Consider the following 23,584-nt stretch of genomic DNA (forward strand, 5'->3'; position numbering starts at 1 on the left):
GAAAACATTTTATATTAAATAAACTGGTGGCAGAAAGTGAAACAGATTTGTAAATGACTTCTATTAAAAAATCTTTACCCTTCCAGTACTTTTAGGCTAAGTTTCTACTTGGTTTTTTGTCCTGCGTTTTTTGGTTTGAAAAAACACCAGAAAAAATGCCAGTGCAATTTCCTGCATCTGGCATTTTTCCTGGTGTTTTTTCATTTGTGTGGAAATTGCATTTTTGGCCCCTTTCGCCTTTTTTTTTGGTACCCAAAAATTTGTTGGGTACCAAAAAAAAAAAAAAAAAAAAGGATGCAGTAGTGATGGAAAGTTTTTTTATTTAACTTTATATTTTTTATAATGAAACTTTAATTAATTTAAAGTGTGTGTGTTTCACTTTTTTCTCTCTCTATTTTTTTTAAACATTTTTTAGGTATTACTACTACTCCCAGCATGGAACACACTGTTCCATGATGGGGGTAGTAGTACCTGTACTAATAGCCATATCGTCCGATGTGATCGTCCATAATATAGCAGAGATGCGGAGCGACTGTATACAGCGCTCGCATCTCTGCTCTGTACTCCGGCCAGTGATGTGAATAGAACATCACTTATTCATATTTTCCGCCCAGAGTGGTGATTGGCCGGATGGTTGCTGCCAATCAGCGCTCTGAGGGAAATATGAATGAGTGATGTTCTATTCACATCACTGGCCGGAGTATAGTGCAGAGATGCGAGCGCTGTATAGAGCCGTTCTGCATCTCTGCAATAGATAGGTCGATCACAGCGGACGTCAGGAGTGATACCCGCTGTGATCTGTCTATTAATGCAGGTACTGCTACTCCCATCATGGAGCACGCTCTGTTCCATGTTTGGAGTAGTAGTACCTGCAGTTAAGGAAAGATCACACTCCTGACACCCGCTGTGATCCTCCTGTATAATGTATAGATGTGGGCAGCCGCACTTCTATGGTCCCCTGCACTGACGTATATATGCACATATTCAAATTTCCCACAGAGAGTTGTAATTGGCTGGAACCATCTGGTCAATGAAAGCTCTCTGGGGGAAATATGAATAGGTGCATATATATGGCAGTGCAGGGGACCATAGAAGAGCGGCTGTCCGCATCTATACATTATACAGGAGGATCGCAATGGGCGATCTGTCAATTAGTACAAGTACTACTACTCCCATGATAGAACAGTGTGTGTTCCATGCTGGGAGTATTAGTACCACCTAAAAAATAAAGAACAAAAAGTGAAAAACACACACACCACACTACATTTTTATTATTGTAGGCCATATTTTTAGTTCCCTGCCCGCCCACATAAATTGATCCCTGTATAAAAAATGTATAAAAAATTTTGTTATAAAAAAGATACATTTCGTTAGATAACATTTTTTCCATCACTACTGTTTCGTTTTTATTATTATTTTTTTAATGGTACCCTATGAAATTTTATTAAAAAAGGTATCGCCATCACTTTTTTGGATCGCTAAAGTCCAAAAGAGAATAAAAAACGCCTAAAAAAACACCAAAGTTAAAACCCACATGGCGTTTTTCTTGGAGTTTTTTTTACTCCCATAGACTTCTGGTACCTTGGGTAATACACAAGGCGTGGTCCCTCTTTTTTCTTTTCTTCCATTAGTTATTTCTGTTTGGTGACAGGGTGTCCATTGTCTACTACCAGATCAAGGGAGCATTTAGAAGAAAGGAAAATACTGAGGTGCCTGACAGCAAACAGAGAAAACCGGATGCTGCATGCCTTGTGGTCCTGGTCCGGTTAGCAGTACTGTTGATATGGTATCATGTGCGGAAGACAATCAACTACCTCAGTTACACCCCTGAGATAACATTGCTCAGTGAGTACTTCGGAATTGTGCTAGAAAGGCCACACATCATATTGGGTCACTGCTACATTGCAACAAACACCTCTCCTCTGTACACTACATTAACCCTTTCAGCGCTTACAGCCTGGGCTTTTTTTGTAAGAAGCGTTACTGCTGTTTACATCTGAAAGTTTTGCAAGTAAAATTGGCAAATGTGGCACCTGCATCCTGACCAACATCACCAGTACATAGTAAACAGGGACATGCCCCAAGGGATTAGCACCAACATGTGCAGCCCATGATAAAAGTCGTGAACACCTAGGGCTGGGTTACTCTGGGGACTGCCACATCACTCTCAGCACATTTGACAATATTAGGAGTACTACTAGTCCCATTAGACGACCCCTTGTGTCATCATTTTTACATTCTACAGACTTGCTGCAGATTTTCTGCAATTGATCTGCAGCAGATCTGCAATGGATTTTAACCCCTTACGGACTGGGCCATTTTTCATTATTTCTTCTTCACCTTTTAAAAATCATAACACTTTCAATTTTGCACCTACAAACCCATATAAGGGCTTTTTTTTTGCACAACCAGTATCACTTTATAATCATTTCTCTACAAAATCTATGGTGAAACTCGAAAAAAAAAATTGTTGGCCAAAATTTAAACAAATGCCATTTTGTAACTTTTGGGGGGCGTCTGTTTCTACGCAGTGCACTTTTTGGTAAAAATGACAACTTATCTTTATTCTGTAGGTCCATACGGTTTCAAGGATACCTAACATGAAAATTGGCATTTTCTGACCCCTAGTACTTTTTTATTTTTCTGTATACGGGGATGTGTGAGGGCTCATTTTTTGCGCTGTCATGTGAAGTTCTTATTGGTACCATGATTGTTTTGATGGGACTTTTTGATCGCTTTTTATATATTTTTTTAAGGTATACAAAGTGACCAAAAATATGCAATTTTGGAGCTTCCATGATACTGGGGGAGAGGACGAATCTGTTCTCGATCGTGTGCATAAAAATGTTGGCGAGACTTGGGGCAACGGGAGACCCCATCAAAGTCCCGCCCACTTGAAGAATTTTTTTTGTATCAAAACGAAAATAATTCTTATATAAAATAAAATCTAATAAACCCATAAGGAATGCAATCATTTGATTGCCAAGTGACTTGTTCTTACATAGGACTTCATGAATACATTGTATTCCCTCTGCTTGGGGAATATTTGTGTATAAACTTTGGATGTCCAAAGTACAGAGAAATTTAACATTGGTCACATCTATCTCCAAGAGATTGAAGAAAATGTGTAGTGTCTTGCAGACATCGTTCCAATCTTTTCACCTCTGGCTGAAGGAAACTATCTACAAGGATCGCGAGCGGCTTCAACAGGGAACCTGTACCCGATCGGGCACCCTGGGGGCCAGTCACAATCCTTGTGGATTTTTGGGAGTAGGTATAAAATGTATAAATATTCATTTCTATCATTCAATTGTTTAGTAGCTTCTTGCACATAATCTTCTTTACGCATCAATACGGTGGCTCCCCCCTTGTCAGCCCTTTTAACTTCAAGGAGGAGTCATTGCGCAAATTTTTTAGAGCAATTCTCTCATCTTTAGATATATTAGAATGTACTTTATGAACATCATTCCATTTTTCACTTACTTCAGAAATCACAATTTTAGAGAATGTCTCGACACTATTAGTAGTTATTTCTGGTACAAAGGTAGATTTTTTCCTCAATGTATCAGGAATAACATGTAATGGTCTATCTACACATGGCATAGATATTTCCCTAACTTGTAGGTACATTTTCATCTTAATATTACTGCAAAATTTGAACATATCTACTTTAAATGCAAACATGCCCTTATCCTGAAAGGGAACAAACCCTAAACCTTTGTTAAGTACTGTCCTCTCAGTGTCCGTTAAGACATGTTCTGACATGTTCACAATTAGATCTTTTTTGCATTTTGTTTTCCTTTTTCTTTGTCTTTTTTCATTTTTACTGAACCGGTTTCTCCTTCCGTAGTGTCTGAACTCTTGCTGTCTCCTGATTTTTCTTTCGTACCAGTTCTTTCTTTTGTTTTTCCTAAAAAATGCGGTTTCCTTTTAGTCGTTTGTTCAGACTCATCTGAATCCAAAGTATCAGATGATGTATATTGACCCGGATTTCCTTGTCTCCGTTGTCGTCTCTCCTCCGCCCATGTTTATACTCGGTTCTGCATGTAATCTCTCATGTCAAGTTCAAATTTTTGTAATTTATTTTGTAGAGTTATTGCTTTCAATTTCCCCACTCCGGCAGTTAGTTCACTTTGTATTTGTTCCATTTAAAATTTTGATTTAGTTGATCTAAATTTTTCATTAATCTCCGATATTTCCTTTTTAGTAGGATTAATGGCTATTTGTAGATGTTGAACGGTTAATAGGATCAAATTTAGTGAGTGTCTATTATTCATCGCCTACCATCTTTGCTGGTATCTGGCATCATCTGGTAGTAATGTGGGTGCAAATTTTCACCTTTATCCTTGAGGAATTCTCTGAATTTTGAGATACTCCGTTAAGGTGGATGCGTGGAATGACAGAACAACTTCTTTTTTTTAGAAAACTGTTCAAGTTTTTTTGCAATAATCTAATTTGCATTGATCTTTTAGTGTCGTAAATGATTGACGTCCAAAGTTTATGCACAAATATTCCCCAAGCAGAGGGAATACAATGTATTTGTCACGTTGCCGGCTGGCAGGTAGTGGATCCTCTGTGCCAGAGAGGGATTGGCGTGGACCGTGCTAGTGGATCGGTTCTAAGTCACTACTGGTTTTCACCAGAGCCCGCCGCAAAGCGGGATGGACTTGCTGCGGCGGTAGTGACCAGGTCGTATCCACTAGCAACGGCTCAACCTCTCTGACTGCTGAAGATAGGCGCGGTACAAGGGAGTAGACAGAAGCAAGGTCGGACGTAGCAGAAGGTCGGGGCAGGCAGCAAGGATCGTAGTCAGGGGCAACGGCAGGAGGTCTGGAACACAGGCTAGGAACACACAAGGAAACGCTTTCACTGGCACGATGGCAACAAGATCCGGCAAGGGAGTGCAGGGGAAGTGAGGTGATATAGGGAAGTGCACAGGTGAACACACTAATTGGAATCACTGCGCCAATCAGCGGCGCAGTGGCCCTTTAAATCGCAAAGACCCGGCGCGCGCGCGCCCTAGGGAGCGGGGCCGCGCGCGCCGGGACAGGACCGAGGGAGAGCGAGTCAGGTACGGGAGCCGGGGTGCGCATCGCGAGCGGGCGCTACCCGCATCGCGAATCGCATCCCGGCTGGAAGCGGAATCGCAGCGCCCCGGGTCAGTGGATCTGACCGGAGCGCTGCAGTGGGGAGAGTGTAGCGAGCGCTCCGGGGAGGAGCGGGGACCCGGAGCGCTCGGCGTAACAGTACCCCCCCCCTTGGGTCTCCCCCTCTTCTTAGAGCCTGAGAACCTGAGGAGCAGACTTTTGTCTAGGATGTTGTCCTCAGGTTCCCAGGATCTCTCTTCTGGACCACAACCCTCCAAATCCACTAAAAAAAGGTTTTCCCTCTGACCTTTTTAGATGCTAGAATCTCTTTGACGGAGAAGATGTCCGAGGAGCCGGAAACAGGAGTGGGAGGAACAGATTTGGGAGAGAAACGGTTGATGATGAGTGGTTTAAGAAGAGAAACGTGAAAGGCATTAGGAATACGAAGAGAAGGAGGAAGAAGAAGTTTGTAAGAGACAGGATTAATCTGACACAAAATTTTGAAAGGACCAAGATAGCGTGGTCCCAACTTGTAGCTAGGGACACGGAAGCGGACATATTTAGCGGAGAGCCATACCTTGTCTCCAGGGGAAAAAATGGGAGGAGCTCTTCTTTTCTTATCCGCGAACTTCTTCATGCGTGATGAAGCCTGTAAGAGAGAATTTTGGGTCTCTCTCCATATGATGGAAAGGTCACGAGAAATTTCATCCACAGCGGGCAGACCAGAGGGCAAGGGGGTAGGGAGGGGGGGAAGAGGGTGACGGCCGTACACCACGAAAAATGGGGATTTGGAGGAAGATTCAGAGACTCTGAAGTTATACGAGAATTCGGCCCATGGAAGGAGATCTGCCCAGTCATCCTGGCGGGAGGAAACAAAATGTCGTAAATAATCACCCAAGACCTGGTTAATTCTTTCTACTTGTCCATTGGATTGGGGATGATATGCAGAAGAAAAATTTAATTTAATCTTGAGTTGTTTACAGAGAGCCCTCCAGAATTTAGACACGAATTGGACGCCTCTATCCGAGACGATCTGCGTAGGCAACCCGTGAAGACGAAAAATGTGTACAAAAAATTGTTTAGCCAACTGAGGCGCTGAAGGAAGACCAGGAAGAGGGATGAAATGTGCCATTTTGGAGAATCGATCAACGACCACCCAAATAACAGTGTTGCCACGGGAAGGGGGTAAATCAGTAATAAAATCCATACCAATCAGAGACCAAGGCTGTTCGGGGACAGGCAGGGGATGAAGAAAACCAGCGGGCTTCTGGCGAGGAGTCTTATCCCGGGCACAGATAGTGCAGGCTCGCACAAAGTCCACAACATCCGTCTCCAGAGTCGGCCACCAATAGAAGCGGGAGATGAGTTGCACAGATTTCTTGATGCCCACATGACCTGCGAGATGGGAGGAGTGACCCCATTTGAGGATTCCGAGGCGTTGGCGTGGAGAAACAAAGGTCTTTCCTGGAGGAGTTTGCCTGATGGAGGCTGGAGAAGTGGAAATCAGGCAGTCAGGAGGAATGATGTGTTGCGGAGAGAGTTCAACTTCCGAGGCATCCGAGGAACGAGAGAGAGCATCGGCCCTAATGTTCTTATCGGCAGGCCGAAAGTGAATTTCAAAATTAAATCGGGCAAAGAACAGAGACCACCGGGCCTTAGGGAAGTGCACAGGTGAACACACTAATTGGAATCACTGCGCCAATCAGCGGCGCAGTGGCCCTTTAAATCGCAAAGACCCGGCGCGCGCGCGCCCTAGGGAGCGGGGCCGCGCGCGCCGGGACAGGACCGAGGGAGAGCGAGTCAGGTACGGGAGCCGGGGTGCGCATCGCGAGCGGGCGCTACCCGCATCGCGAATCGCATCCCGGCTGGAAGCGGAATCGCAGCGCCCCGGGTCAGTGGATCTAACCGGAGCGCTGCAGTGGGGAGAGTGTAGCGAGCGCTCCGGGGAGGAGCGGGGACCCGGAGCGCTCGGCGTAACAGTATTCATGAAGTCCTATGTAAGAACAAGTCACTTAGCAATCGAATGATTGCATTTCTCATGGGTTCATTAGATTTTGTATAAGAATTATTTTCAATTTGATACTCAATGTTTTCTTCAAGTGGGCGGGACTTTGATGGGGTCTCCCGCCGCCCCAAGTCTCGCAAAAATTTTTATGCACCCATTCGAGAACAGATTCGCCCTCTCCCCCAGTAGCATGGAAGCTCCACTAACGTGGTTACGTTATGTGGATGATATTTTCATGCTCGAGGGGGGGGGGGGGGGAGGGACAGAGATTAAATACAGTGCATCCCACAATTAAATTTACTCCAACCTGTGATTTACAGAAAATACAATTTCTTGAAGTAGAGGTTAGTAAAAATAATAATAGGATTTGATACCACATTGTTTGTAAAAAGTACAGATAAAAATAATGTTACATAAAAGTAGTTTTCATAATCCTAACATCTTTCAGGGTTTACCTAAACGTTAATACATCAAAGCGAAGAGGATAATTAATAAAAAGGAAGAATATGAAAAAAAATATATATATCATTACCGAAAAATTCGAGAACAGAGGGTATTCTAGAAAGGAACTAGAGAAAATAGAACGCGAAGAACTGATCTATTGAAAAAAAAGAAAACATTTTTGAAAAAAATGGAAATAGTGTACCTGTCATTAGCAAAAGTGTAGAAAATAACATTATATTTGTATGAATATGTATATTTCTAATATACAAGGGTTAAAAAGAGTGTATAGTTTTGTCCCTGTAGCTATTGCCGATGTGTCTCTGTGAGGAGTCGAAATACAGGAAGTGTGGGTGGACAAGCAGGGCTCTGTACACTGAGGACAAGCAGGGCTCTGTGCACTGAGGACAAGCAGGGCTCTGTACACTGAGGACAAGCAGGGCTCTGAACACTGAGGACAAGCAGGACTACACTGAGGACAAGCAGCGCTCTGTAAACTGTGGACAAGCAGTGCTCTGTACACTGAGGACAAGCAGGGCTCTGCACACTGAGGACAAGCAGGGCTCTGTATACTGAGGACAAGCAGGGCTCTGTACACTGAGGACAAGCAGGGCTCTGTATACTGAGGACAAGCAGCGTTCTGTACACTGAGGACAAGCAGGGCTCTGTACACTGAGGGAAAGCAGGGCTCTGTACACTGAGGACAAGCAGGGCTCTGTACACTGAGGACAAGCATGGCTCTGCACAGTTAGGACAAGCAGGGCTCTGAACACTGAGGACAAGCAGGGCTCTGTGCACTGAGGACAAGCAGGGCTCTGTACACTGAGGACAATCAGGGCTCTGTACACTGAGGACAAGCAGGGCTCTGTACACTGAGGACAAGCAGGGCTATGTACACTGAGGACAAGCAAGGCTCTGTACAGTGAGGACAAGCAGGGCTCTGTACAGTGAGGACAAGCAGGGCTCTGTACACTGAGGGAAAGCAGGGCTCTGTACACTGAGGACAAGCAGGGCTCTGTACACTGAGGACAAGCAGGGCTCTGTACAGTGAGGACAAGCAGGGCTCTGTACAGTGAGGACAAGCAGGGCTCTGTACACTGAGGACAAGCAGGGCTCTGTACACTGAGGACAAGCAGGGCTCTGTACAGTGAGGACAAGCAGGGCTCTTTACACTGAGGACATGCAGGGCTCTGTACACTAAGGACAAGCAGTGCTCTGTACACTGAGGACATGCAGGGCTCTGTACACTGAGGACAAGCAGGGCTCTGTACACTGAGGAAAATCAGGGCTCTGTACACTGAGGACAAGCAGGGCTCTGTACACTGAGGACAAGCAGGGCTCTGTACACTGAGGACAAGCAGGGCTCTGTACACTGAGGAAAATCAGGGCTCTGTACACTGAGGACAAGCAGGGCTCTGTACACTGAGGACAAGCAGGGCTCTGTACAGTGAGGACAAGCAGGGCTCTGTACAGTGAGGACAAGCAGGGCTCTGTACACTGAGGACAAGCAGGGCTCTGTACACTGAGGACAAGCAGGGCTCTGTACAGTGAGGACAAGCAGGGCTCTTTACACTGAGGACATGCAGGGCTCTGTACACTAAGGACAAGCAGTGCTCTGTACACTGAGGACATGCAGGGCTCTGTACACTGAGGACAAGCAGGGCTCTGTACACTGAGGAAAATCAGGGCTCTGTACACTGAGGACAAGCAGGGCCCTGTGCAGTGAGGACAAGCAGGTCTCTGTACACTGAGGACAAGCAGGGCTCTGTGCGTTGAGGACAAGCGGGGCTCTGTGCAGTGAGGCTCTGGGACACACTCCTGGCTCACACATCAGAACCAGAAGCCTAACCACAGGTACACTTTAAGTGTCCCAATGAAGTTTTAACTTCTGCCCTACAAGTGAACAGAAATAAATGTGTATGTGCATATGACAGGGTTGTGTGGTCTGGTCAGAGGTGGTGATGTAAACTGTAGGGCAGTGTTTTCCAAACAGTGTGTCTCAGCTGTTGCAAAACTAAAACTCCAAACATGGCCGGACAGCCATCTGTTTCTGTGGACATTTTTGGTTGTAAAAGGCCCTAAATAAATGCCAAATTAAAGTGGCCAGCTTTTGGAAGTTATGGTTTGTGCAAAGTGAGGCTCAGAATAAAGATGTGTGGCCACAACCTCAATGTTAACAAGAGGGTTGTCATTATCAGACAGCAAAGAAATAACTTGAAAATGGTGAGGAACAAAAACACAAAGAGGGGACATGAGACATAAGACAGGAGGCATACACTGTGTGATTTTCTATAAAAAAAAATCTATCCCTGATTCATAGTAAACAGCTTTATATAAGAATGAATACTGCCATCTTGTGGATGAAAGAAAGAACGCCATGCATTCACCATCCTTATGGACAACCATCAAACTATAATGTTCACTACTAATTATCCATCCATTCATTCAGGAATAGGATAAAATGTGGCATTGTGGTTTTGTGGGCCCATACATCCCTGGCATGTAGCGTGGCTTGATTCTTTTTCATAAGGCTGTGTTCACACTTCAGTTTCGCCATTTTTGTCACTCACCCAGTTTAATAGCACTCAAAGTAAAAATGGCTGCTACAACACAAATTGTATTATTTAACGGCTCAGCTGCAGGCATTCAAGGAAATCTGTCAGCAGCATCACCTGCACTAAGGCTAGGTTTACACAACAAAATTTCTGCCTGCAATTCCGCTATGAAATGACAGACAGAAATTCTGCTTGCTAAAATGTGCATGATAGTCAATGGGTTTTCCATCCACCAATTCCATTTTCGTAATTTTTGAAGCAGAATTTGTGAGCGGAAGTTGTAGTTTTGCAACATCTGGAGGTCCGCAGGTTGAAGACCACTGCACTAGAGGGTGTGAGTAAGGGACCAGAGCACCTCGGGACTAGGGAACACTTGAGTGCACCAAGACCCTAATTTACATACTTGGATTTTTAATAATATCTTGGGAATGGCTGCACCTAGGAGGATAATGTAACAACCATTTTGATCAGTGTCATCTCCACTAAGGCTGGGTTTCCATTATGTTTTCCCCCATACGGGAGCGCATACGGCAGGGGAGAGCTAAAAACTTGTGCTCCCGTATGCCTTTGAATGCGCTCCCATATGTAACTCGTTTCAAAGAGCCGACCGCAGTGAAACGTTTGTTCCAGTCGGCTCATTTTTGCCCCGTATGCGCTTTTTCCTCGCATGTAAAACCGTGGTCGACCACGGTTTTAGGTCCGGTTGTAAAAGCGCATACGGGGCAAAAATGAGCCCCGAACGTTTCACTGTGGCCGGCTCATTGAAAGGAATTACATACGGGAGCGCATAGAAAGGCATATGGGAGCACAAGTTTTTAGCTCTCCCCTGCCATATGCGCTCCCGTTTGGGGGAAAACTTAATGGGAACTCAGCCTAACAGGTAGTACCAGCAGGTTAATGCAGGTGATGCTGCAGATTCACATTAAACCTCAATTTTTATACCTTCCTTCTAGCTCTTTCTGAGGTGCCCACACAGTCCCAGCAGACCATGTGTGCACACTCTTTCTAGACTGACGACCTGGTCGGTTGGAACCTTGTGAAAAGTGCGTAGTCGTTCTTAATCCAATAATTCAGCATCTGGGTCTAGGGCCTGTCCCCATGAGGTAAAGGACAAGCCCCAAATCAGAGGTCTTTCCTCTCTCTTGTCTCACACTTCTCTGACTGGACTAAACTCCTCTCTGTCTGGTCAGACCCAGGTGGAGAAATACAAGAAGTCCTGATTGGCTGAAATGCTCATGTGTTTTCTTACCCATCCTCCTACAGAGATAACATAAACTCCTTGCATGACAATAGAGTGCAATTACATTTGACAATGAAAATACAATGAAGACAGGTTTCATCCACCTGACAGAGCAGGTAGACAATGGTGTTCCGCACTGGGACACCACACACTTGACTGATGTTGACTGGCTTTGACTGGAGATGACTGAAGATGACGGATAGAAACTAGCTGGACAAGACAGACACAAGCTGGGTTTCATTAGTTGTGTTTTTCTCCAGAGTCTTCCTGTGGGTAGTCCATGGAAACTTGAGAGATCTCTCTACGTTACCTACATTTCTTCGATGTAAACCTGGGCGCCAGTTACTTGAGGGAATAAGGCAGAGGGGCCTCGGACACGAGTCCGTTACAGGGATAGATGTGGCCCTGAGGATTCCTACATCTTGATCCAATTTGCTATAGGTGGGACGTCTACGTATAGTCCATAAATCGCCGCTTAGATGATGACTTGACTTCACCTTGGCAGCAGGATCTGTGAGAAAGAACTTCAGCTAACTCTGGAACTTGGGGACATTGCTTGGGGCCTATTCTCATTAAAGGTATGAGAGCAGGAGACTGCACCTGGAATAGTTACCTCACTGCTGGCTAAAGCCAGACTAAACTAAGCTTAGGCTGAACCCCTTCCTGTCCTAGGGAACTAGGGTGGAGGAAGACTAGTCTCAACCTGATTGGCTGAGGACTGTTACTGTGGCTACTCACCAGTTCTTCACAGTGGAAAACAATTGACTCTTACATAGCAGCTAAAGGCACAGTAGGCAGGAATGCTGAAAAACAAAAAATAAATACACTTTTTAGATAAAGAAACAATAAGACTTGTAGAGACTTGCATTGCAGGTTGTGACGTCACACAGGGGTGGAGTCATAAAGTCACGATACTCCTGCCCCGTAGTCGTGACCCGGCAGACTGGGAGGCTGCAGCGCTGCGTGCAGCTCCCACAGGTGGGTGCTGCATGCGAGATTGCGGGGGTCCCCAGCGGCGGGACCCCCGCAATTGGACATCTTATCCCCTATCTTTTGGATAGGGGATAAGATGTCTTAGGGCTGGAGTACCCCTTTAACCCCTTAAGGACTCAGCCCATTTGGACCTTAAGGACTCAATTTTATTTTTATGCTTTTGTTTTTTCCTCCTCCCCTTCAAAAAATCATAACTCTTTTATATTTTCATCCACAGAATAGTATGAGGGCTTGTTTTTTGCACGACCAGTTGTCCGTTATAATAACATCACTCACTTTACCATAACATGTATGGCGCAACCCAAAAAATACTATTTGTGTGGGAAAATTAAAAAGAAAAACGCAATTTTGCTAATTTTGGAAGGTTTTGTTTTCACGCTGTACAATTTTTGGTAAAAATGACATGTGTTTTTTATTCTCTGGGTCAATACAATTAAAATGATACCCATGATTATACACTTTTCTATTACTTTTGCCCTTAAAAAAAATCGCAAACTTTTTAACCAAATTAGTACGTTTAAAATCCCCCTATTTTGAAGACCTATAACTTTTTCATTTTTCCGTATAAGCGGTGGTATGAGGGCTCATTTTTTGCGCCGTGATCTGTACTTTTTATTTATACCATATTTGCTTATACAAAACTTTTATTACATTTTTAATAAATTTTTTGGGGAATAAAATGTTATAAAAAAGCAGCTATTTTGGACTTTTTTTTTTTACGTTCACGCCGTTCACCGTACCGGATCATTTACATTTTATTTTAATAGTATATTTAATAGATATTTACGCACGCGGCAATACCAAATATGTATATAAAATAATTTTTTTTTTTACACTTTTTGGGGGTAAAATAGGGAAAATGGGACAATTTACGTTTTTTCGGGGGAGGGGGTTTTATCACATTTTTTTTACTTTATTTTTTTACTTTTATTTATAAACTCTTATAGTCCCCATAGGGGACTATTTATAGCAACCATTCGATTGCTAATCCTGTTCAGTGCTATGTATAGGACATAGCACTGATCAGGATTATCGGTCATCTTCTGCTCTGGTCTGCGGGAAGGCAGATCAGAGCAGAAGACTCCCGGAAGACAGCGGAAGCAGGTGAGGGGACCTCCGTCTGCCTTGCAGGAGGATCGGATGGCAGCGGCAGCGCTGTGGGCGATCCGATCATCCTGTTAAGTGATCGCGATGCTGCAGATGCCGTGATCTGTATTGATCACGGCATCTGAGGGGTTAATGGCGGACATCCGCGGGATCGCGGGTGCCCGCCATTACCGGCCGGTCCCTGGCTGCGATGCCCGCGGTTATGCTCAGGACGTAAATGTATGTCCTGGTGCGTTAAGTACCACATCACCAGGACGTACATTTACGTCCTGCGTCGTTAAGGGGTTAAGGACCAGGCCAATTTTAATTTTTGCACTTTCATTTTTTCTCCTCCCCTTCTAAAAACCATAACACTTTCAATTTTGCATCTGCAGACCCATATAAGGGCTTGTTTTGTATAAAATAAAATCTGTGACAAAACAAAAAAATATATATATATTTGTCGGGTGAAATAAAAAAAGATAAAAAACAACAAAAAGGCCATTTTATAACCTTTGGTGGCTTCCGTTTCTACGCAGCGCACTTTTGGTAAAAATTACACCTTATGTTCATTTTATAGGTCCATACTATTACAAGGATACCCAATTTATATAGTTTTTTTTATTTTACTACTTGAAATTTTTTTTTAACAACATGCACCAAAATTAGTCAGGATGAGCGAATTGAATGTGATGAATCTGAATTCATAACGAATTTCAGGAAAAATTTGCTTTGCAACAAATGCGAATATCGGCCCGATTGGCTCATACGAATCGCTTCATTAAACTCCATTTAGTGCTGACCTGGCTCCAGGGCATCTAAGATGGCGGCTCCACATGTCAGTACATGGGAAGCCGGAAACAAGGGTAGGTGGGATGACCCTGAATCACATGCAGCATGCAGCCTATCAGCAGCCAGCCACCGCGGTGATGTCACAGCCCTATATAATCGGCAGCCATCTTGCGGCCACTCACATCAGTGTTCTATTGCAGAGAGAGAGGTTCAGAGAGCAGTGTATATTGCACAGAAAAGCATTTTTACAGCAGTGATTCACCTCAAGCCCAAATCCAGCCTAGAAGCACAGATAGGGAAGGGAGAGAGATTGAGAGAGAAAGGGCAATTGTGGGTGTATTACAGCAGCCATTTACCTCAAGCCCAAATCCAGCCTAGAAGCACTGATAGAGAAGGGAGAGAGATTGAGTGCAGTACACAGCGACTGGGTGCTCCAGCACTGGTGTGTTCAACAACTGAAAAGCTAATAGTAGCCAGCCAGTTAGGGTGAGCAGAGCACTAAAAGCCACAATCACCTGCTATTAGTGCCTAATACTGGTTGAGTAGCAGAGTGTATTGTCCTCTATTAAGTATAACCTGTGCGTACACAGGTGGTGTACCATTTTGTTCCTGTTAAAGTCTTAAGGGCCTAGTTACTGTGAAAGCACTAAAAAGACAAAAAGACAAAAGGAGGAGCGCGATCCTAGTGTATTATCATTGTGGATGCAGACATAAGTGATGATAAGATTGTGCTCACCAGAGTTGGTTATGCTCAGAGCATAACATCTATATCAGCCTGTCAGTAGCGGGTCAGCAGCCTTGGAGTGCCCGATCATCCAGGGAAGTCGGCATGAATAGCTGATCTTGTAGTAAGAAAAAATAAAACTCCAAATCAGGCACTTCTCCCAATGGAAGGTTTTCTTTATTTTTCAGGATAATGCATACATTTTTTTTTTTTAAAACCACTTTCAACGCTTTTCTAGCTCGGACCAAGCTCTTTATCAAGACGTGCATCACGTCATGCACGTCTTGATAAAGAGCTCGGTCCGAGCTAGAAACGCGTTGAAAGTGCTTTTTTAAAAAAAAAAATATATATATATATTTTATGCATTATCCTGAAAAATAAAGAAAACCTTCCATTGGGAGAAGCGCCTGATTTGGAGTTTTATTTTTTCTTACTACAAGATTAGTTACTGTGAAAGGCCAGCCAAAAGTACACACCTGATGCTGTTCTAGACAAATACTGTGTTTTCTTACCCATCCTCCTACAGAGATAACATAAACTCCTTGCATGACAATAGAGTGCAATTACATTAGACAATGAAAATACAATAAAGACATGTTTCATCCACCTGACAGAGCAGGTAGACAATGGTGTTCCGCACTGGGATACCACACACTTGACTGATGATGACTGGCTTTGACTGGAGATGACTGAAGATGACGGATATAAATTAGCTGGACAAGACAGACACAAGCTGGGTACTTTTATCTGTTTGGGAAGTCTCATATGTTCCTGATCAGTTTGCCTGTTTATATTCTGCCCTATTAGTAGTTGTATCCGGACTAGTATATCTGGTTGTCTGGTAGTTTTCCATTCCTGTTTCTGGCCTGTGACCGACTATGTACATTATTTGTTTTTACGCCACTGCACTGTAGCACAGGGAGGGACCGGCTCCTAGTTGTCGATTCATCGCTTAGGATGTTTGGGCAAGTAGACAGGGAGAGTGTTTTTAGGGTGATTTTAGGGCTCACTCTCCCTGTTCTCCCAGTCGGTCATGACAGTATCATTTTGTTCCTGTTATAGTCTTAATGTCCTAGTTACTGTGAAAGGCCAGCCAAAAGTACACACTTGCTGGTGTTTCAGACAAATACGGTTTTAAGCATACTTGAGCGCATTTTACTCCCCCCATGAGTCATACCACATATGTACATCTAAGTGGTGTACCATTTCATTCCTGTTAAAGTCTCAAGGTCCTAGTTACCTTGAAAGGCCAGCCAAAAGTACTCACCTGCTGTGTTGTAGACAAATACTGTTTTAGGCGTACTGGAGCGTATTGTACTCCCCTCATAAGTGCATACAACGTATGTACATCTAAGTGGTGTACCATTTTGTTCCTGTTATAGTCCTAAGGGCCTAGTTACTGTGAAAGGCCAGCCAAAAGTACACACCTGCTGATGTTGTAGACAAATACTGTTTTAAGCGATCGGGAGCGCATTGTACTCCCCTCATAAGTGCATACCACATACGTACATCTAAGTGGTGTATGATTTTGTTTCTGTTATAGTCCTAAGGGCCTAGTTACTATGAAAAGCCAGACAAAAGTACACACCTGCTGGTGTTGTAGAGAAATACTGTTTTAAGCATACTGGAGTGTATTGTACTCCCCTCATAAGTGCATACCACGTACGTACATCTAAGTGGCGTACCTGTAATGTCCATTTATTTGTTTCAGTATTTTTCTGTTTAGGTGTCCATTCACACACTAGGATGTTCAGAGCAGTTTTCTATTCTCCCTGTATAGGGACTGGTTAATGCTCTGAACGAATGAGAACTCGGATGTGTATTTTTTAAGCCTGCATTCAGTGCTGGTTATTTAGCGCAATACTATGATGTCTGTTACTACAATACACTTTGTCTGCTTGTGCAATAATGCTGTGTGCTTGTGCAATAATGCTGTTATGATGTGTGTGCACATGTCTGCTTGAGCATTTACCTTGTAATTATCTTGTTATTTGATCTGAGTTTTTCAGCCATGGTTAATTAGTCTTGTTTAGTAGATTTTATTCTGTGTTTCATTAGTCGGTTTTTAGGATTGTATGTCCGTTCTGCTGTGTCGCTGTTCACACTGGGAGTTTTCTTGTATCCGTTTTCAGAGGTTTTGTAACAAGACATGCCTGTGACCATTTTAATGGGACTCTGGTGAATTGAGTTTTAGTACAAGATATCTCTTTGCTCCATGGTGGACTCTGGGAGATTGTTTACTGGAGGTTTGCTGGGGGATTGAGTTCTTATTCTTGTTTGCTCCTGGAGTCCATGCTGACTCATCTGTTTCACAGTCTTGTGTTCTGGACCTAATTTGTTTGCTAGTTATCTTTGTTCAGTGAGAACAGTGTTCTATATTTATATCCTGTTTGTTTGATCTGATCTTTGCCCTTGTATCTGTTTGTGAACAGTGTCCTATGTTCCTGATCAGTTTGCCTGTTTATTTTCTGCCCTATTATTATTTGTATCCTGTCTGGTATATCTGGTTGTCTGGTAGTTTTCCGTTTCTGTTTCTGGCCTGTGACCGACTATGTACATTAATTGTTTTTACGCCACTGCACTGTAGCACAGGGAGGGACCGGCTCCTAGTTGTCGATTCACTTAAGATGTTTGGGCAAGTAGACAGGGAGAGTGTTTTAGGGTCAGTTTAGGGCTCACTCTCCCTGTTCCCCCAGTCGGTCATGACAGTACCATTTTGTTCCTGTTATAGTTACTGTGAAAGGCCAGCCAAAAGTACACACCTTGCTGGTGTTGTAGACAAATACTGTTTTAAGCGTACTGGAGCACATTGTACTCCCCTCATAAGTGCAAACCACGTACCATATGTTGTTCCCTTCCACCTTTTAGAGGTCTTTGCATCACATCAATACTTGGTGGTGTAGGTGGCACATGGTATTTTTTGCACACCTTTCCAATCTGTTTGATTTAAAAAACATTTCGGGTACATATATTTTATCCTAAGAATATTATTAAAAGTTAAGTTTTACGTAATGCATATCTTCAATACTTACTTGTGCACACTAACACTTTTTACAAAATAGACTGTTTTCTTCTGCCTACCTGCCTCAGCTACTATTCTGATCCTGACACCCGCCATCTGATGCCAATTCCTCCTTTTTTCACCCACCTTCGTCACCGGGTACTGGTATTGCCCCCCCCACCCCACTATGTCACGGGTCACTTTCAGGACTCCTGATGCCACCTCCAGGCTGTCTCATCCTGCTACCATCTGTTCTCCTCATGCTTATGCCAGCTCCAGGCTGTCTCATACTGCCCCATATGTTCTCCTCATGCTACTGCCACCTCCAGGCTGTCTCATCCTGCCACTATATGGTCTCCTCATGCTACGCCATCTCCAGGCTGTGTCACTGTTCCACCATGTGGTTTCCTCATGCTGCTGGCACATTAAATAAAACTTTTTAGGTTCATGTATTTGAAATCTTCAATTTAAATGAAAAAAAAATATCTTTATTCTTTTCAATTGTGAGGCCCTATGGTCTCGTCAGGCTGTTGCCACCTCCAGGCTGGATCATTCAGCCACTATATGGTCTCCTCTTGTTGCTGCCACCTCCACACTGTGTCATTCAGCCACTATATGGTCTCCTCATACTGATGACACCTCCAGGCTCTTTCATTGATTCTAATAGCGACTCCGCTAATCTGCATGTCATACTGAACAACAGTATAATTTCACTAACCCAGTTCACATCCAATGCGTATTATAGCAAGGCAAAGTGTTCTACACCCCTATTGAGGCTCACTGTAGGCCAGAAATAGCAGTTTTTAATAGAGATTTGCTATATGAAATGACCAAAAATGCACAATTTTGGACTTTGGTATTATTTGTCCATTACCATTTAGCCATTGACCGTGCAATCTAATAACATTATATTTCAATAGTTTGGACATTTCCGCACGAGGCGATTCCAGATATGTTTATTTTTGATACCATTATTTTATTTTAAAATGGAAAAAGGGGGTGATTCAAACTTTTATTAAGGAAGGGGATAATTCTATTTTATTAACTCTTTTTTTTTCCACTTTTTTTTTTGTCCCTAGGGGACTATAACATGCAATCTTGCAATGTTCAATCAGTGTTATCGGTGCTCTGCTGCTCTAGCCTGCCAGGGCTGGCTGGGACATCAGAGCAGGGATCGAATGGTGAGAAAGCAGGTAAGGGCCCTCCCGCCGTCCACTCAGCTGATCGGGACCTGCGATTTCACCGCGGATGTCCTGATCAGCTCTGCTGAGCAACCATCACCGTTAACTCCCACAATTAGATGCCAAGATCAACTTTGATCGCAGCATATAAAGGGTTAATGCCAGGTATCAGCATAAGCATGATTGTCGATGCCCGGCATTAAACATGGGTCCTGGCTGCTGATAGCATTTGGGACCTACCGGGTATGATGCTTCAAACTGCGTGAGTGGGATCAGGGTTTACAGGTGCACCCCTTGGTCGTTAAATGAAAAGTCTCATTTCCGACATTACAGAAAAACGTATCCTCTATCTGCAGGATAGGGGATAAGTTTTAGATCGCAGGAGGTCTGAGCACTGTGGCCCCCCCCTCGATTATCTGTACGGAGCCCTGGCTCTCCCACAGAGTGGCATGTCACCCAAAACCCGAAGCGGGGGTCACCACACCCCCTCCATAAATCTCTATGGGAGAGCCAAAGATTGCCGAACGGCTCTCCCATAGAGATATATGAAGGGGATGTGGCAGGCCCCGCTTCGGGCGGGGGTTGTGACGCGCCGCTCTATGGGAGAGCTGGGGCTTCATACAGACGATCGCGGGGGGCCACAGCGCTCGGACCCCCCGCAATCTAAAACTTATCCCCTATCCTATGCATATACGGATCTGAAATAAGAAGAAAAGAAAAACACGAAAAATGGGTTAGTACATATAAGGCCATGTGCCCTTAAGCAGGTATACACGTCCATGTGCCCTTAAGCAGATGTGGCACGGGCTCCCGACTCGAGCCCCAGCCATACCGGCCGGCCCCCGGCTGAGGGCTGGTGTTAATAGCCGACATACGGCAATTGCCATGGTCGACTATTAACCCCTTAGATTGCCGCTGCCAAAGCTGACAGCAGTGACTAAAGGTATCTTTAACTGCTCCCTGCAGCGCGATCGTCGGGGGGGGGGGGGGGGGGGGGGGGATTATCCACTGCTGAGGTAGCCGGAGGGCTTAACTCACATCCTGTGCTAGCTGCAGCTCCAACAATGATAAAGCCTGGCAGGACCAGGCTTTATCAATCGAGCGCAGATCACATAGATCAATGTGGTTCTATGGAACCACATTGATCTTTATGAGGAATCTAATGACTAAACGTGTAAAAAAAAATAGTTTAAGCACACACATTAACCCCTTCCTTATTAAAAGTTCAAATCATCCCCCTTTTTCCACATTCCATGTAAAAAATATATAAACATAATAAAAATAAACATATGTGGTATCGCCATGTGCGTAAATGTCCGAACTATAAAAATATAAGGTCAATTAAACCATACGGTCAATGGCGTACACGTAAAAAATATTCCAAAGTCCAAAATTGCATATTTTTAGTCACTTTGTATACCCTAAAAAAATGTATAAAAAGTGATAAAAAAAACTCTGATGAAAAAAATCATGGTACTGATAAAACAACAGATGATGGCGCAAAAAATGAGCTCTCAAACCACCCTGTATACAAAAATAAAAAAGTTAAAGGGGTCAGAAGAGGACAATTTTAAACATACTAATTTTGGTGCATGTAGTCATAATTGTTTTAAGCAGTAAAATAAAGAAAACTGACATAATTTGGTTATCATTGTAACTGTATGGACATAGAGAATAAATATAGAGAATAAATATATGGTGTCAATTTTACTGAAAAGTGCACTGCGTAGAATCGGAAGCCACCAAAAGTTGCAAAATAGCGTTTTTTTTCCCAATTTTGCCCCACAAATATTTTTTTTCTGGGTCCGCTGTAAATTTTGTGGTGAAATGATTGCTCATTACAAAGTAAAATTGGTGGCACAAAAAAATAAGCCCTCATATGAGTCTGTAGGTGCAAATTGTAAAACGTTATGATTTTTAGAAGGTGATGAGGAAGGGCAAAAGCGGAAAAACCTGTGGCCCTTAAGGGGTTAAAGCAGTGCATTCCCAAACAGGGAGCCTTCAGATGTTGCTAAACAACAACCCCCATCATTCCTTGACAGCCAAAGGCTGTCAGGGAATGATGGGAGTTGTAGTTATACAACAGCTGGAGGCTACCTGTTTGGGAACGCACTGGCAGAAAGGGTATGATCACATTATAGGTAGATACAGCTGTACACAGGATCTGTATACCATGTAAGTGATTATATGCAGGACTATATAGAGGTAGTATGTGTGGTGATAATATTTCTCCTTGTATACTTTGCGCGATTGGGTGTGAATGAGGGCATGACTTGGGTGTGGTTAGGGGAGTGATTGGGGTGTGGAGTTCTACCTTTCATCATGACAGTACTGCCAGTATTTTATCATGTAAGTAGTATCACTGCTCTATCATACCAGTACTGCCAACACTATATTGGAAGTACTTTATCATGCCAGTGTTATTAGTACTGCCATTACTATATTATAATAATTCTGCCACAGGAAGTGGTCATGGGGAAAAGAAGGAAAAGATCAAAAGAGACCTGGATGCCTTTCCTGGAGAGTAATAACATAACAGGTTATGGATACTAGAAGGACAATCTTGATCCAGGGATTTATTCTGATTGAAATATTTGGAGTCAGAAAGGATTTTTGGGACAATTGGCCTCAGTCTCATCCTTTCATCCTTCCTCTGGATCAACACATTTGGGACACAAAAGGGAAATAGTAACTATGCTACTATTCAACTATATCACGTCAGTAGTGCCAATCCTATTGTGGTGTCTCAGCATCGGAGGCTGTCCCGAGCCTTTGGACTGTCTCGGGCAGCTCGTCAGCACAGGGTGTTGGGCCCACACAAGTTCCACTGAAATAATGTTTATGCTATATTTATAAGATCGAGTAATATATTTTTATAAACTAATTTTGTTATTTATGTGTATATAGGTTGTAATTAGTGTACTATGCTTTTAAAATGTGAGCAGTGAACCACATGTGACCATGTGAGCCAATGAGACTCAAAAAGTCTCCCCTGTATAGTAAGGTACAGGGGAGGAGTTAGTCAGTCCACTGCTGGTACTAGTCCACTGTTAGTTTCACCCTAGTGAGGCTCCTGAGCAACAGCTAAGCTCAGGTGTGCTGTGTGTCATGTGCTCTAAGTAGAGGCTTACTCCTGCTTTAAAGGGGTACTCCGGCACTAAGACATCTTATCCCCTATCCAAAGGATAGGGGATAAGATGCCTGATCGCGGCAGTCCCGCCGCTGGGGACCCCCGTGATCTTTCACGCAGCACCCCGTTACCATCAGCCCCCGAAGCATGTTTGCTCCGGGTCTGATGACTGACGATCACGGGTCTGGATCATGGCTCCACCCCGTGTGATGTCACACTCTGCCCCCTCAATGCAAGCCTATGGGAGGGGGCGTGACAGCTGTCACACCCCCTCCCATAAGCTTGCATTGAGGGGGCAGAGCCGTGACATCACAATACTCCGGCCCCGTGATCGGCAGTCATCAGACCCGGAGCGAACATGCTCTGGGGGCTGATGGTAACGGGGGGCTGCATGAAAGATCACGGGGGTCCCCAGTGGTGGGACCCCCATGATCAGGCATCTTTTCCCCAATCCCTTGTATAGGGGATAAGATGTCTTAGCGCCAGAGTACCCCTTTAATCTTTCTACTTGTCATCCTACAAGGTTCACTCGCAGGAGGAATACATGCCCCGGCAGAATAGTCTACAGTGCTTTGGAAGGACTCTAGCAACCAGAATCTCAAGTTACAGTCTACAATTCCGTCCAGTGAAAGCACCACAAGCCTCAGCAAGACAACAGGGCTTGCAAGGGGTATGCTGCACTCTAACACCAAGGCCATCTGTCTGTGTGTTAACACACCTGACGTCAGTGTGTTTATTTGCTCATTGTGTCTGGTCCAGGAGAAGCTGGCTCCCACCTTCGGATATGAAAAACTGTGCCTTGGCGTCACGACGTAAACAGGTACGTCTACTAACACCCAATGGTCGCCACACTATATAATTCTGGTGCTTCCAGTAGTATATCAGTATAACGTGCCAGAACTAAACTGATGCCAGTACGGGCAGTTATGTCCACAGCGGCAAATCTGCAACAAAATACACACAGGTTGGTGCACAATTGCCACTGTGGATTTAAATGCAATTATATTTTTCCACAGAAAATCCACAATGGACCTGTCCTGTGTAAAAGTAGCCTAAGGCTGGAGGATAACATTTACCCTGCTCCCCTACAAGTGCATGGGGAAGAAATGGTATGGGTACAGAAGATTGCAGTGGGCTATCATAGGTTCAGGCAATAATATTCGAGCTCTGGGGTGCAGAGACTTCATTTCTACTGATGTTTCGTGCACCCATAATTTTGGCTCTCAAAAACTCACAAAAGTCCTTTTTTTAATTCTAGAATAAAGCAATTCATATGCATGATAAATACAGTATCTAAGCTTAGTGTGAAGCTCCCCCAGTAATTAGTGAAAATGATGCAGCATAAGGTA

At 43.9% G+C, this 23,584-nt stretch overlaps 1 long non-coding RNA gene across 1 annotated transcript; it reads left to right on the top strand.

Annotated features, from left to right (window-relative positions):
• Positions 1–1,704: 1,704 nt before the first annotated feature.
• On the top strand, positions 1,705–23,350 carry LOC130295499 (uncharacterized). Its single transcript, XR_008848855.1, has 3 exons — positions 1,705–1,845; positions 22,759–23,055; positions 23,252–23,350. It is a non-coding gene; the product is annotated as an uncharacterized LOC130295499 (long non-coding RNA).
• Positions 23,351–23,584: the final 234 nt, after the last annotated feature.

Source organism: Hyla sarda, chromosome 11, assembly GCF_029499605.1.
Source record: "Hyla sarda isolate aHylSar1 chromosome 11, aHylSar1.hap1, whole genome shotgun sequence".
Taxonomy (NCBI): Eukaryota; Metazoa; Chordata; class Amphibia; order Anura; family Hylidae; genus Hyla; species Hyla sarda.